Here is a 16,834-nt window from a genome sequence, read left to right on the forward strand (position 1 = left end):
CTCTGCCTCTTCTATGACATGCTACAAATTCCAGATAGCATCCATAAATATTTCACAGTGTATTGTATTTGGAATTTGAAAAAACTCTGCCTAGGCTTTGCATCATAAAACAAAGGTAGGAAGACATTTCATTCAACAATCTCCCATAGACGTGAGCGTGAGCCTTTGGCCTGGCTTTTTAAAGGCCCTTGCCTCTGCTTGCTGTTCCAATACCAAGAGGTAGTATCCACCTTCCCTCCCCTGAATCTGGGCTGCCCCATGACTTGCTTTGACCGAAGAATGCAGCAATGCTGTGCTGATTTTAGGCCTAGTTCTTAAGAAGCTGGGAAGCTTCCATTTTCACTGTCTTGGAACGTACGCTCTTAGAAGCCAGCCACCATATAAAGCGTTCAGACTGGACCACTAAGTACTTGGAGGCCTCACTGAGGAGAAGGGAGGTGCCCTCTGAGCCCAGTCAGCCCCGCTCTTCCAGCCGGTGCAGATTTCTCAGATGACCCCAGGCTCAGGAGGGAGCCCAGGCATTCAGGAGGAGCCAGAGGCCGCTCAGTAGAGCCCAGTGAATCTACAAACAGTGAGAAATAATACTGTTGTACTAAATTCCTAAGTTTGGGTGTTTGGGGACAGAATTTTTTAAATGGTAGAAATACCAATGTAAAAAATTTGAATATGGTTCACTGAACATTCCACAAAGCTATTAGGTAAAAGTAAGTTAAGATAAAAAGAAATTGTAACTATATAAGTGGTAGGATTGACATGATGGTGGCAAAGTGGCGTAGCAGCAGAAATGAGACTGGCTGGGTCAACAACAAACTGTATCTGTGACTATGGAAACGTTACCTCAGTTTTCTTATCTATAAAATGCAAATAAATTATCTACCCTCTAGGGTTGTCATGAGGATCAAATGAAATAATGAAAGACAAACATTTAAAATGAGAAATAATATAATCAAAGCCACAACAGTAGAGTGGAATTGATAAATTCAAGACATTAAGATATTGACAAAAATTGACATTAAATACTGACATTAAAAATTGACAAATATCTGGCAAATGTAGACAGTAAAAAGAGAGGTGAAAGAAAGAGATTGAGGTAAGAAAAGGAAGGAAAACAAAGCAGAGAAACATAAATAGTAAACATTAGAAACCAAAAAAAGTAATATAATTACAGAGGTGAAGAAAAAATTCATCTAAGAAAATACTATGTAAACTTCTGAATAAATAAATTAGAAAATCTTGAAGAGATAGCTATTTCTGATGACTGACTGATGGAAGAAGAAATGGAAATCCTGAATAGACAAAATGGAATTACTAAAACTACTATCAAAGAACTACTTCCAACAAAGTCACGGAAACCAGATTGTTTTACTCTTTTTTCCCTTTTTATCTTTCAAATAACTGATAGTTCTTGTGATGTTTTAAAACTCCAGAGCATGGAACAGTGAATATTGGTTTTTGTTTATTAGTTCTGCAGTGAGATGATTTCTAGCTCTCGCTTTATTTTCTTAGTTTTGCAATATTCCTTTTTCGTCTGATTCTGTTGTTCTGTCTTTGAGATGTGATCTCTTGCTTTATTGAGTTTATGTTCTCATGAAAGTATCTATAGAAATATGAGAATTTTCCATACTTTGTGGAAATTTCTTCTCTCCTTGAGTTATGCTTTTTTCCAGATTAGGTTCCTGTTTAAAAAATTTATAGTGGGTATGCATCTCTTCTACAATCCCCAAGAAAACCTAAAAAGAGTTTGGAAAACAGATGTTGTGAGAGGAAATTTACTCCATATGATATAAAAACATATTGAAAATGTACAACAATTAAAAGTATGTTGTTCTGGCGTAAGAATAAATAGTTAATTAGTGGGAATTTTCTTTAAAAGGTGGTTTGTGGACATCTAAATCTATCTATCTGTCTATCTATCTATCTATCTCTCTATCTATCTATCCTCTATCTATCATCTATCTATCTTCTATCTATCTATCTATCTATCTATCCCCTATCTCTCTATATCTATCTATCTATCCTCTATCTATCTATCTATCATCTATCTATCTATCTATCTATCTATCTATCATCTATCTATCTGTATCTATCGATATCTATCTCTCTATCTATCTATCTATCCTCTATCTATCTATCATCTATCTTCTATATATCTATCTATCTATCTATCTATCTATCTATCTATCTATCCCCTATCTCTCTATATCTATCTATCTATCCTCTATCTATCTATCTTCTATCTATCTATCTATCTATCTATCTATCTATCTATCTATCTATCTATCATCTATCTACCTCTGTCTATCTATCTATCTGTCTATCTATCTATCATCTATCTATCTATCTTTTGTTTTTCGCCCGGCATCTAGTCACCATCCTGCTCCCTTATTTCCTTCTGGGGATCCACTCCTTCCTGAACTCTCATTCCTGTGATATTTTTCTGGGTCACTTATAACTTTGGCTTTTCCCTGCTAGCTCTGAAGCTGCAGGCAGTTGGTTATGGAGCTGCTTCAGGGAGCATAGGGCTTCCGGAGGCCACCCCACTCTCTGAAGGAGGGCGAGCTGCGAGACAGAGAAAGAAAGGATCATGATTGTTTCGACTCTGAATCCAGGCAAGTCTCAGGTTAACCTCATCCCTTAGCCTTTCAACTGGATTAACCAAAATCTCCCTTTTTTACTGAAGTCTGTTTGAGTTACATTGATCCTAAGTGCTATCGGTTTATTTTCTGAACTTCTCCTATTTTTAAACAGCTTTACTGAGGTATAATTCACAGGCCACACAATTCATTTAAAGTGTAGAATTGAATGGATTTTAGTATATTCATAAATGTTTGAATCCATCACCACAATTTTAGAGCTTATTCATTACCCTATACTCTTAAACCAGGATCACCCCAGCCCCCAACTCCTCCAGCCCTAGAAACAGCCATTCTACATTTCGTTTCTATAGATTTTCCTGTTCTGAACTTTTCTTGTAAACAGAATCATACAACATGTAGTCCTTTGTGACTGACTTCTTTCACACAGCATAATGGTTTCAAAGCTCATCCATGCTGTAGCATGTATCAGTACTTCATTCTTTTTTATTGCCAAAATAACATTCCATTATACGGATACACCACATCTTATTTATCCATTCATCAGTTGATGGACATTTGAAGAATAGAAAAAAGGTCCATTGATAAAATATTTTGACGGTGTTTTACTCCTTCTCTTTTCCGTTTCTATTAAGCAATCCCTCTGACCCTAAAACTGACCAGGTCTACAGTGAACACCCATTGTTAAGATGCAGGGCCCTTGGCTGGACGTCCTCTGTGACAGACAAGGACAGATGACTTGAAATGACTAGGATGCTCTCATCAGCATGTATGGAAGTAAACAGCAACTGAAGCAAACGTCTATCTTTTAAAATTTCAGAGCTCAGTGTTAGCAGTTCTGGAACACAAATGATCAGTTGTAAGGACCGTGTAGCTGCTTTCCCTTTCTGAAAAACTGACTCCTCTTAACCTGCTGGTCGATAGCTGTGATTCTGTGTGGAAGACACAAGCTGCCCCAACATAAGCAAAAACAGATTGCTAATCAGGCAGTCCCAAACAGTTGTAATTCATTTATCAATTCTTATCTTTTTCTCGAAGTGCTCCCACTTTGCCCTCAACCCCTGGAATCACGGAGAGTTTTATGGGAGAATAATGCAAACCAAACTCTGTCAGTGTAACTAAATTTTCACATCCATGTCTTATTCACACCTCTGCTGAGATGTGAACAAGCATTCAGGTTTGACCCCTGAATGCTGTGAGACGCAGCTGGAGGAGAGATTGATAAGCAGCTACAAAGAGCTCTACTCAACAGACCAGGACAGTAAGCTGAGGAAAACTTAAATCTATTGGTAACATGATCACTTTTCTTCTCTTGTAGGATGATCTAGCAGGTTATGAGCCATCAAGGGAAAACACCCCTCATGACCTTTCTCTCAGTTTTAAACATAAGTTTCCTGAAAGAATCTAGGAATATTAACTATTTATCAATACATACTTGACTTCCCCCTTCGTTTTGTTTTTTTTCCCATCCCTTCTCAAGCCTGTAGAATCTGTCTGCCTTTGGAGCAGGGATCTGTCGTTTGTCTGGTACAGATCATCATCTGGGTATGGCGTGGACGTTTTATGGCCCTTTATATAGACCAGCCTGAGTGAAATAAATACACGAGATGCAAAGCTCAAAGTGACATATTCCAGATCTGACATTCTTACAATGGCTTTGAGCTTCAGGCGCTGACAAATATTCCACTCGTACAACGCTCCCAGAAGAGGAAATGTAATGATGTTTATGTTATGCAATATGTAAAATATTTATACCCCAGCTTCAACACAAACTGACTGTCATTTAAATCAAGAGATAATGTTTACAATTAGGACGAGAGGAGTTATCTGTGCCACTCTTTGTAGGCAAAAGGGGAACCCAATAGAATAAATGATCAGTTTAGGTACAGAATAAGGTTCCCCCAGTGTCAGTGTTTTAAAGAATAACAGTTATGGGAAAGGTTTTTAATGTGCTTGCTTCTTTTAGAATTGTGAAATTACCGAGAAGGGCAAAATTTATGCCTTTCTAACTATTGCCGTTATCTTTAGAATGGAAAAGTCTTTTCTTTTGACAAAACATTCTTTCATGAATAACCTCTTCAAGAGCATTTAGTTATCATTATTAATAAATTGTTACAGTAATAAATTATATTTTAAACATTTTATTAAATGCAGTTCTCATGTACTTAAAATAAATTGCAAAGCCGGCTTTTTTTCCTGATATTTAATGTATATGGTATGACACAATGTGCTTTTAATATATTTAATGTTATATACTTTAAAATGTAAGTGTGTTGTACTTTTATGGAACTTACTTTATATTCCTTTCTGTATGGAAAATGTATTGCTTTTTAATATGGGTTCATTGTGGAGTGCCATTAGGAAATAGAGCAGGGTTCTTAAAGGTGGTAACTTTCAGAATTTAAGTACATTAAGTGTGGGGGAGGGGGAGAGCCTGCATTATGGTAACATCAAGCGTCTAATTGAAACTGACAAAAGCAAGAGGAGGAATCTCACGTTGACATTGTAATGGCACTCGCATTTGCATTGACATCATAACGGTTCTAAAGCGAGCGCAGGAGACACTTCCACTGACAAAAAAAGACTTCCCCTGACATGCCGCCGCGCGCGCACTTTCTTTGGACACGCTATCGCTGTCACTCAAGGTAAAGATAAAAATATTATGAAAAATATCTTCAGTCCGTGCTTATTAGATACTTTCCGTGGTTGAGATGTGGTGGTCGTTTTCAAGAGCTTATTCTTAAGCCTCAAAACTACACTGTTCTACTCTCAGGGAAGAAAGCATCACTGAATTCTCAATCCCTTAAAATTGTTCTGTGAAAAAGAAATTTAACAATGAATTTTGCAGGTAAAAAATTTTGCATAGATCCTTCAGGCAAGAGAGAATTATGGTTCTTCTTCTGAAGCTGCAGTAAATCTTTGAGGTTAGGACGTGCAACATGTTGAAATCAGACATAGGTGAAAAGTGTGCCCCTCACTAAAGCAAAATAATTCACGAATTCAAAGGGAGCTGTTGGGATCCATGATTACAATTACTAACCACATTAAGTTAGGAAAACACATTGCCAGGTGGAAATTCTGGAACTTGACCTTTGCTCTTTAGCTAGCCTGCGTTGAATACCAGGCTTCAGGCCCAATAGCAGGCTCTCGAACCAGAACATCTGTCTTCAAATGCTGCCTAGTAACCGCGCGTCACTCCATTGGGCCCTCCCGCCAGGGTGGGGCATGCTCCTGCCTGCACTGTCCCTGCCTCTGCACCCCTGGCTGGGCCCTGCCAACTACTGACTGTCTTCCCTGGGACCCCAGTTGGTTGCAGAACCAGACTTTTCCCCAACACCAGAATATGGGTCTGACCTCCTAAAGTCTGTCCCTCTCCAGAAGGTGCACCTCATTCTAGACACCAGATCTCCTTGCCCAACTCACCCTTCACAATATAGGTCACCAGGTTTTCCTACCCATGTCCTCACAAATGACACGAGCAGGATCATTTAAGCCTTAGTAACATGTTCATGTTAAAATGTTAGATCCTTAAAGAGGTGAATTTTTCTCCCATTCATTTATTCAACATCCATTCACCAGATATTTGTCAAGTGCCAGCTCCACATGTAGCCCTGCTATAGACACTGTTCATCAGAGATTAAGAAGGGCATGCTGTCTGAGAGCAAGAATTCAGACCATAAATAAGTAACCAGCCAATAAATGCATGGTCCCAAATGGTGATGATGCTATGAAGAAAATGAGATGAAGACACGGAGTTTAACTCAGAGACAGGGCACTTTCTCAGCATCACCAAGAAAGTTTTCTCTCGTATCAAGGACCTTAAGGAAGAACAGTGTAAAGCTGATTCCAAGGCGGGAAGATGTGAGGAAGTAGGAAGAATTCAGTTTAACTACAGCACAGATGATGAAGCTGGATTTGGAGAAAGGCCTGATATGAAGCCTGCTAGTCACATCACAGAGCTTGGAAGTCACCAAAGGATTTAAGTAGCAAATTCCCATGTTCTAATTTGTGTTTTAAAAGGATGTCTGGCTATTGTCCGAAGAGTAGATTGAAAGAGACCAAGAATGGAATTTGGAAGAACAATAAAGATGATATTGCAGCAATCCAGAAAGAGAGATTGGTTCTTTGACTAGAGTGATGTTGGTTGGGATGGAAGGAAGTAGATGGATTCAAGATATACTTTAGAGAAAGAAATCATAGGACCTCATGATGTGGGAGGTAAAAGAGAAGGAGGAATCGAAGACGACATGAAGATTCCTATCTGAGTAATTGTGCGGATGGTGGACCATATACTGAGATAAGAGAACCTGAGACAGGCACAGGTCAAGGTGGCATGATATGTGTGTACACACGTGTTTGTGCATGTTGGAAGTGGATGAGTGTCATGCACTCTGTTTTCAAAATGCTAGGTTTGAGATGTTTCTGCAGACTCCAAGTAGAGATATCGCATACACAGTTGGATAAATGATTCTGAAGCTTAGAGGAAAAGTTAGAGTTAGAGATAAACCTTTTAGAGTCATCAGCATACTAGTGATGTTTAAAGCTCTCACACAAAGACAGTTACCCAAAGAGAGAGCACAGAGTGAGGTAACAAGAGGCTTCGGGACTGAACTGTTGGGAACTACAAAATTTGGATATCAGGTTGAAGGGGAAGAGTCCAAAAACAGAGTAGCCAGAAAGAAGAGCATGCACTGTATGTTGTTCACCCAAAAGATATGTCCACATTCTACCTCCAGAACCTGTGAATGTCCCCTTATTTGGAAAAGTAGTTTTTACAGATGTAGTTAAGTTAAGGATCTTCAGATGAGATCATCCTGGATTATCCAGATGGGCTCTAAATCCAACAATAAGTGTCCTTGTAAGAAACAGAAAAGGGAAGACACAGAGAAGAAGGCCATGTGAAGACAAAGCCAGAAATTGGAGTGATGCAGCCATAAGCAAAGGAACACCTGAGGTCATCAGAAGCTGCAAGTGGCAAGGAAGAATTCTCCCCCAGGGCCTTCAGAGAGACCATGGTTCTGCCAACACCCTAATTTCAGACTTCTGGCCTCCAGAACTATGCTAGGATAAATTTCTGTTGTTTTAAGTCACCAAGTTTGTGGTAGTTTGTTAGGGCAGCCCCAGGACACTAATCCACCAGGCAGCCTGTGCAGTCATAGGTTTAATTACTCTACTATCATCATCTTGAAATTCCTTATGATTTTTGAATAAGGGCTCCACATATCCATTTTGCATTGGGTCCTGCAAACGATATATCTGGTCCTGCAAAGGTCATAGCAAATAAGGGCTTAAACCAAGCTAGAACACCTCTGACCCCTAGACCAACACTCTTTGTAATGACAATCGTTCAAAGCCTCTGCATGGGGGGGTCATGGATGGGCACAGCTATTGCCTCTATTTTTTCAGACAGGATGCATGTGTTCAGACAATGGTGAAGAATAAAAGAATCACCAGGTGCTCGTCGACTCAATATGCAGGGATAACTCTGAATCTAACACTTTAGGAGGAGAATAATCATCCTATTCAGATGGAAAAACTTACCAAGAATAAAAACATGTTTCATAATCCATCTTAAAACTTTAAAAAATAACAATTTTGCATATTGGAAAATTTCATATGTATTTCAGTTCTCACACACCCATAGTTTATAAGCACATAGTCTACATATCAAATAAATGAAAATAGAGACTGAGTTAATCCATTTATTTGTTCTTTCATTCTCTCACTCAATAAACACGTATTAGGTACAAAGTACGTTTAAAGTATTCAGTTAGGCACTAGGAAGGAGAACAAACACAGAAGAATAAAAGACATTCCTGTCCCCTAGAAAACTATGTAGAAAGAGAAAGATGCCTGAAGTAAAAATATTCACTCAAATTTTTGAAGTACACGTGAAAATGGTAAAAACGTCATGGAAAATGGTAAAAATATTACTGAACAAAATTTATAAAACAAAGTATTATGGCTTTTAGCCAATCTATATCTAGACTAGTAAACTAATTTAGTAGAAGAGGATTCAGGAAAAAAATAATTGTAGTGAATACATATTCTCTGTGAAATTTTAGATTTCCAAGAATGCTGGTCCAATGTCCTTTGATGACAAGAAGAGCAGAAGCCTCAATGACAGGTAAATGGAACATAAAAATAAGCAAGGAATCAATCAATCATGAGAGGAGAGGTCAGGTAAGAGGTCAGACTAGCAGAGAAAGGAGTATAAGTGAAGAAGCTCTTTTCCAGGCTGGTCAGATGTTTGCCTCCTCAAAGACCAAGGTTGGACCTTCAGGCTGCTTGCCAAAGGTGGCTGTTCAGAGAGAGCTTGCAAAGACAAAACAGCCAGGTGTCCAGTTTTACTGGGTAAAGCACAAGCTAAGGCATGTCATTGTCATCACCATCCTCCTCACCATCATCATCATCACCATCATCACTATCACCATCAGCAGCAGCAGCTGCAGCATCACCACCATCACCATCATCATCAGAATCACCATCACCATCATTACCATTATCACCATCATCATCATCACCATCACCACCAACACCAACACCATCTTCATCATCATCATCACTATCATCACCATCACCATTATCAACATTACCGTTATCACCATCATCATCATCATCACCAGCACTATCACCATCACCATCCTCATCATCATCATCATCACCATCCTCACCATAATCGTCACTTTGCCACCATCATTATTTAGTATTTACTCAGCACAAACCACTTCCTAGATACTGAAATGGAAAATGAAATAAAATCTTTTTTGAGCCTTCCCTTAAACATTATTATTCTAAGAAGATAGAACTATAAATAGTACACATTTCTCAATGCCTTGGATCTCATGTTTTGTTGTCTCTCCAACTAGACTGTAAGCTTGTTGATGACGCATAACATCAGATTTCTATGGAATTTCTCACAGCATCCAGCCAACGTTGTTTGAAGCACAAATGTATTCACAAATAAATAGTGGACTGAATCTAAGATGAGGGAATTTTACCAAATAGAAAAACTAATGGTTCTTTTGTATGAATGACTATGGATCATTGATTATTATATAAAAACGGAGAGAGGATTATCTGGTTCCAATGATGGGAAAGGGAAATTGTTTTACAAAAGGTAGGTGAGTGGGAGTACACAAAGCTATTTTAGTTACACAGCAAAGAACTTAAGAAGCAGAGGTGGGTAGGAGGGGGCATATGGAAATCATCTTAAATATCCCCAAGGTTGTCATGAACTCTTCACATAATTATTTGAAAAAAATTAAATGTATTACTTGGAGACTAGAAACTGACTTCTAACTTTTCCATCATCTGAGTAAACTCTTTGAACTTGTAAAATTTATTTATCCTTATGACATCAAAAATAAGTTTCATACTATAAAACATATGATTATGAATCCAATACTCTCAACTATTACTTTTTGCATGTCTATAGCTATTCATCCATTTGTCCATTGATTCATTCCTCAATTATGAGTTTTCTCTGATTCAACAAACATTTTACTTTCTACTTACTAAGCATTGCATCAGGTGATGTGGTTACAAGATAAATAAGCCACAATTTCTGGGGTGCTCAGATCCAATGGACGTGAAAGTGTAAATAATTAAAGAACACTGGGGGTAGTTATATTATAGAGGTACCTTAAAGGGTTTGCGACATCGTAAATGAAGGAGTAACTAAGTCTTTATAAAACGTCAGGGAAATGTTTTGCATTTCTCCAGGGATGGAATGTGGGGGTGGGTCTTGTAAAAGGAGAAAGCACCACCTACACAAGAATGGTGGTGCGAAAGAGCACAGGGTCTGTCAGGGAGACTCGAACCAGAGAAGTGGGAGACACTCACACACACACCCCCCAAAGCATACGCAAACACACACACGCACACATAAAGACAAACACACACATGAACACCACAAACACACAAGCACACACATAAACACAAACACACGCGCACACACAAGAACACACACACACCTGGCCCAGGTGTCAAAGGGTGGGGAAGGTGGAGGACCCCAGACCCCAGCCCAGCTGTGGCCTCCCACCCACCGTAAGGGTCTACAAAGAGCAACAACGTGTGCTCGCGTGTGCGAGCTCCCTTGTGGGTCCCCAAACAGGAACTATACAAGAAAGGGAATTTCAAGAGATGTAGTTGAGACTGGCCCTTTTGATACATTTCAAAGCCCCCACAGTGAGTAAACAGAAGGTGGCTGCTGTGTGAATGGACTGGGGATTGCATCCCAGGGAGCTTGGGCTCAGGGCGGATCAGGAGGAGCCTGTGTTCTTGGCAGAGTATCCAGAGCTTTATCCAGGAGCTGTTTAGATGCTCTTGGAGGGGTGTTAAGACACCAATTGGTGTGATCGCTTTTTATAGTTTAGAAAAATATGGGATTGGCAATATGGAGAAAGAAATGGAGAGGCAGAGGCAGGAGTTAGGGAGAGACTTAGATGTTGCATGTGAGGGTCCAGGTGAGAGGCTCACAGGGTTGGATGAGGCTTTGACCTCGGGAGGGACAGTTGGCAGGGCACATAGCAGGGCAGATGATGAGAGCAATAGCAACAAGGACATGGAGTCAGCCGGCAGGTCCACATCTCAGCAGAGTGGCCTTGGGTGAGTTACTTATGCTCCCTCTGCCTCTGTCACCTCATTGATAAAAATGGGGAAAATAATAATATTTATACCTGAAGGTTTCTGTGACCATTAAAGGGGATGATGCCTGGGAAGTGTCTTAGCAAAAGCACTGGACAAATGCTACCCACTCTTGTTCTCACAGACATCTGGCTCTGAACCTTCCATCTGTGCTGCATCCTTTGTTTGTTGTCTCCCCGCAAGGGCCTGAGCATTTGAGGCTATCTGCTGTTCTACCCTGACTACACAAATAGAGGGCCCAGGTGAGAAAGCAAACATGGGGAGAGGGAGATCTGGCTACCATTTCAACATACTATCCCATAACCCTGTCGTCTTTGAGATACTGCAGGATCCTAGAAGGACTTCTGTATTAGCAAATAAATTGATTTTAATGTATTGTATTTTAATTTGCTTACATCCATCATCTATTGATGATCTATATGGTAACCTTCAAGTAAACATCATGTTTAATGAATCCTAATTCCCCAGATCTGTCATATAAGGACAATTCACTGAGGTTGCCAGAAAGCAAAAAATCAAATTTTGGAAGCATGAATTACTAAAAATATTAAAGCATCATTGGAATCTATTATGTGAAATAAGCCATAGTCTGTATTTTCCTTAGTGTGTTAAATTTTTTGATATTTTGAAAGCTACATTGTTTTCTCTCCACTAAATAATTTTGTATAGCTGACTGTTGTAGATCTAGACATTTTGGGTGGGCCAGTACCAAATACTGTAATTTAATGTGAGTATCTTTTTCTTTCTAATGATGTTGTAAGACATTGCACTGGCAATCAGGAGAGCTGGTTTCTAGTCCAGCCAGAAGGCGACCCAGGGCAGGTCACCAGAATTTGCATTAGGTTTCTTCTAAGATCCTTTTCATATTTGTATTTTGAAAGTGAATTGATTCTAAATGTAGATAATAAGTTCAGAGAAAGAGAAAGAGTCTCCAGCCTCCAGTGCAGGCAGCTGTGTGGAGTGGAGCCATGATCATGGACTCCAGAACTACATTCCAGCTCTGCATCTTCCTAGAGTGCCCTTGGGCAAGTTACTTAGTCTCTCTGGACCTTAACTTTCCATCAGGAAAATGGACATGATGGATTTCACAGGGTTATTGCAGCCCTGACACAGCAGTGGCACAAATGTTAGCTGGTGTTATTATTTCCGTCCCATCTAAGGGAAGATTCTCCTCTGCAGCACCACTCGCTCTTAAGAAGACTGGGTACAGGTGGCTGTGAGCAGCAAAAGGTGAAGAGTTGGTGACAGTTGGGAGGTACCTGCAGTTTACAGAAAGGTCTGGCTCCTAGTCAATAGCTTCCTCACTGAATAACCTTGATTTGATTATAATTACCAACCATTTTTCCATTTTTTATTACCCAATATTTAGTTAGTTGAATTTTCCAAGATATTGGTAAAATTCAAGCAGAAATATGTAGTAAATTGTATTATTCTTTCTTAAATGAAGCAATTTTTTGGTCTCTTTCCTCCTCATCTCCCTAATTTAATTTATTCCTAGGATATGTTTGAAGAACATGTCCTAGGTTCTGGGTAGCTTTCCAGAACAAAAAAATGCCTTTTTGTTTGGAAAGATTCACCATAGGCTAAAGGGCCTCAGAAAGCTCTTGAACCAGCAGGCGAGTCTCCTACAGCCTGTGGTGTGTGGTGGTGTGGAGAGTTCACCCTGCCCACTACATGAGTGTCCATGAGCATGGCTGCCTCTGAATGTGGGAACACCTCAGGAGAGGTCCTCAACCTTCCCGTGGATTCTTTTCTTCATAGGTCCCTGAGTGCTCAGACATTTTCAGGAAAGGCAGAAGAAGGGGCAATATTACACATTGGTCTCCTGACATCAGAGGCCCGGGGAGGTCACAGTAGAGGGAAGACCAAGAAAGCACGCGAGAATTGGTAAATGCAGAGAAAGGTGACATTTGAAGGACAAAGGGGGACAAGCTGTGCTGGACTGAATAGTGTCCCCCCAAATTCATGTCCACCTGGAACCTGTGAATATGACTTTATTTGGAAATAGGGTCTTTGCAGATGAAATGAAGTTAAAAAGTGGGTGGGCCCTTATCCAACATGATTAACATCCTTAAAAGGAGAGAAAAGATACAAGTAGAGAGACAGAGGTGGAAAGGCCACAAACAGAGGAGAAGGAGACACATCAAACTCAAATTTTGAACATCATTTCCCAAAGCTGGCATTGACTATTTCCAAAAATAATTAATTTTTACAGAGTCAGCATTAATTTTATCCATTTCCAAACATTTCTAATTTGTGGAATGTATTTTTACTTTATTGATGAGGTATATTAGGATAATAATGTGTTGTGTTTTTCCCTTACACTATATTTTTGAAGAAAATATTATTTAGCAGATGAAGAAGTAGATATGAAAAGATAAAATGCTCAAATAAATCACCCAGTTCATGAAAAATAAATCATCACTCAACTTTTTTCCGTGTTCAAGCCATATCCCATGGCTACACTTTCTCCAGAGCAATCTCGATGAGCATGTAAGGAATGAAAAAAAGTTATTTTGATTCTTCTGTCCCCCTGATGATTCATGTTTCTTTGTAAACTGAAATGTTGAGAGTCAAATAGATTGTATCAGAAAGAACAAAGTGGTTAAAGAAACAGAGATAGAAAGATGGTGAAAAGACAGGTCTGCGGGCCTGTTTGTAATGGATGCTGTAAACACTCCTTTTCTTTAGAAATGTTTCTTTCCTAACACAAAAGAAATAAGAAAAAGAGTTTTCAGTGGCCTGCACAACAAGATTTAATGTCCCATCATTTCTATTAAGATCTCAGTGGTAATGTGGAAGCATTGGCATTTAATAGAAACAGATTCGAGGTCAGGGTTTTTTTTAAAAAATAGTTCTTTCCTTGCTTGGAAAGGAATGTAAGTTAGAGAGTAATCCATCAATCTTTTAGAGTGGTTTTAAACTTCCACCAGCCTGGAAAATTTCCCCCATACTTACCAGAAGTAAGACAGTGACATATCCGATGGCAGTGAGCTTCAGAATCATGTTTTATTTGGAAATGCTTTTCAAAGTGCTACCTGCCCTGTCTCAATTCTTTAAAACAGGACTCACTTTATTGCATCTCTCATTCCGAAACCTATATCAGTTTGTCTGTCTCGAATATGGACAATTTTACTACAATTGACAAGATCTTTTTCTCACTTATTTATAGTGTGAGAAACACCATGGAATGGTGTATTCCTTCTCCCAAGTTTCCAGCATCTCGTAGGCTCAAGGATGGTGGAAGTGTGATGAGCTAGGGTTTGGAAAACAGCTGCCAGGTTGCCATTCAGATTGTCTGCTGCATTGACAGACAGGAAAAGCATGAATCAACGAAATCTCAACAAGTTCAGACACTTTATTCTCTCTTTATTTTAGCTTCTCGACTACTCCAAGGGCCAGAATGCCAAAGAAAAAGGCTAAGTTAATAATAATGGTAGTAGTTAAAAGAGATTGAGTTATTCTTTAAGAATGGGGCATTGTGTATTTGATATCCTGTTTTCATTTCCTTTGGATAAATATCCAGAAGTGGAATTGTTGGATTATATGGTAGTGCTGTCTCTAGTTTTTTGAGAAACCTCCATACTGTTTTCCATAATGGCTGTATCAATTTACATTCCCACTGACAGAGCACAAGGGTTCCCTTTTCTCCACATCCTCACCAACACTTGTTGTCTCTTGACCTTAAACTTACACTAAGTTCTATGTCAGTTGTATCCCAATAAGAACAGAGAATGAGATGTCGTGTTAAGAACTCTCCTGGACCCTATACTAGTCAGTCTTTCCTAATACATATGCCAGGGGAGGGGTACAGCAGCAGAGGAGGAGGGTGCTCCGGTGACAAGCATTTAGCAACATTTCTTCCAGCCATCAACCTCAAGTGTTTGTTGCCTTAAGCCCCTCACCCTAACAGGGGCCTTCCTGAAACTTCCCACTTCCCCACCATGGAGGGAAAATCATAACTTCTCTAATTGTGAGGGAGACAGAGAGTAAGTTCCTTTGCCCCTCGATTTATGATCCCTCAAAGGGGCTCTTGGCCACTCACAGACAGGTTAGCCTTGAATCTGAGTTTGGTTTTCTTTGCCTCCACCTTCATAGATGTTACCCTATCTGGGATACGGATGCTCATTGAAATGTCTACCAGCTGGTAACAAAAAGGAGGAATACGCAAATAGAAGATGTGAGAAGCATAGGTAACCCCAATTTGAATAATCTTCTCTTAACTGATTGAACTCTGGCTTTGCAGAAGGCATGCTGCCCTGTCTCTCCTCCCCACTCCCGGGAGGTTTTGCATTTCTGTTTTAATGTTGCTTCACATTAAAATGAGTAGTAGTGTGAAACAGTCTTTGACTCTTTCTCCTTGCCTTATTGAAAATTTAAAAGAACATTACCCCCCAGAATAACTTCATCAGTTTGCAAATACAGTAAAGTGTGTCTCCATCATTTACTCATCTTCGGATCTTATCTGTCTATCAAATTTACCCTGTGAATAAGCTAAGCAAAGCCTGTGCCTAACTCTTATTTTTGTACAGTGCTTAGAACATAGATCGTATCTAACGTATGAAAATAATAATAGCAAATGTATAAAGTGATCATGAAGATACATTGCCGCAGCTCATGCTGATCGTAAATCCTTAAAAGAAGATTTCGTCTTCCCTGCGCATCAGGAGATGGGGCACTCGGGCTACGGTGCCAGTGGTGCACGGTGACCTGTGTGACAGCTGAATGTTGCCCATAGGGTCCTGACTTCTTGGCTCAACTGAATGTGAAAGAGGCGAGGCAACCTTGGTGTCTGTGCCTGCTCAGCTCTTCCTACAGACAGAGACCTCGGCTTCTGCTTTGGACTCAGGGTGGGGAGGCTAATTCCTCCCCCAGTGCACTCTCACAAGACAAAGGGACAGGAATGTCGCTACTTTTAGACAATCTCCACAACCATCTTACGGTAAAATTTTTCAGAGCCTAATGAATTCGCTGATGTCTGTTGTTTCATTGAAAACATGAACTAGACATGCCTTGTAAAAGTAGATCTGAATGCCTTTCCAGACTGGCAGATTTCTGGTACTATTAAACATGGTATATTAGTCCAGCCACATCCAGATGTAAGCTGTCACTCGGAGAGGCAATAGGTCTTATTCCAACTTCTATTTTTCCAGATGTCTAGATGGTTTACTAACTGGTTTTCTCCCCAACTTGAATGTCCTACATATTTAACATGTTGATAGGGATTTATCTGTGTATTTATTTATTTTGTTCTTTGGCTCGTTCTAAAAGTAATTTAAGCCAACTTAGAAGAATATAAACAATGCAACCAAATGACAGAAAAGAAGTAAGTGAGGACACTTTAGAGAAGGAACAATGAGAAGTAAAGTTAGTAACGGCGTGAGTTAATGCACAACCACCTACTCTTGAAGTCTGTACCTGTCAGGGTTGGGTACGAATGTGGCCGTGAGCGTCATGGCAGCCAATGCGGAGAGAGAAAGGACACAATTTGCATGATTCATTATGTCTATGAAGTTAAAGATATTTGCTTAGGAGAAGCATAATCATCCCTACCACCACAGCTAGTGAGAATTTTTTTCATGAGTTCGCAT

The sequence above is a fragment of the Ceratotherium simum genome, chromosome 14, assembly GCF_057802395.1.
Source record: "Ceratotherium simum simum isolate JZ-2026a chromosome 14, ASM5780239v1, whole genome shotgun sequence".
Classification (NCBI taxonomy): Eukaryota; Metazoa; Chordata; class Mammalia; order Perissodactyla; family Rhinocerotidae; genus Ceratotherium; species Ceratotherium simum.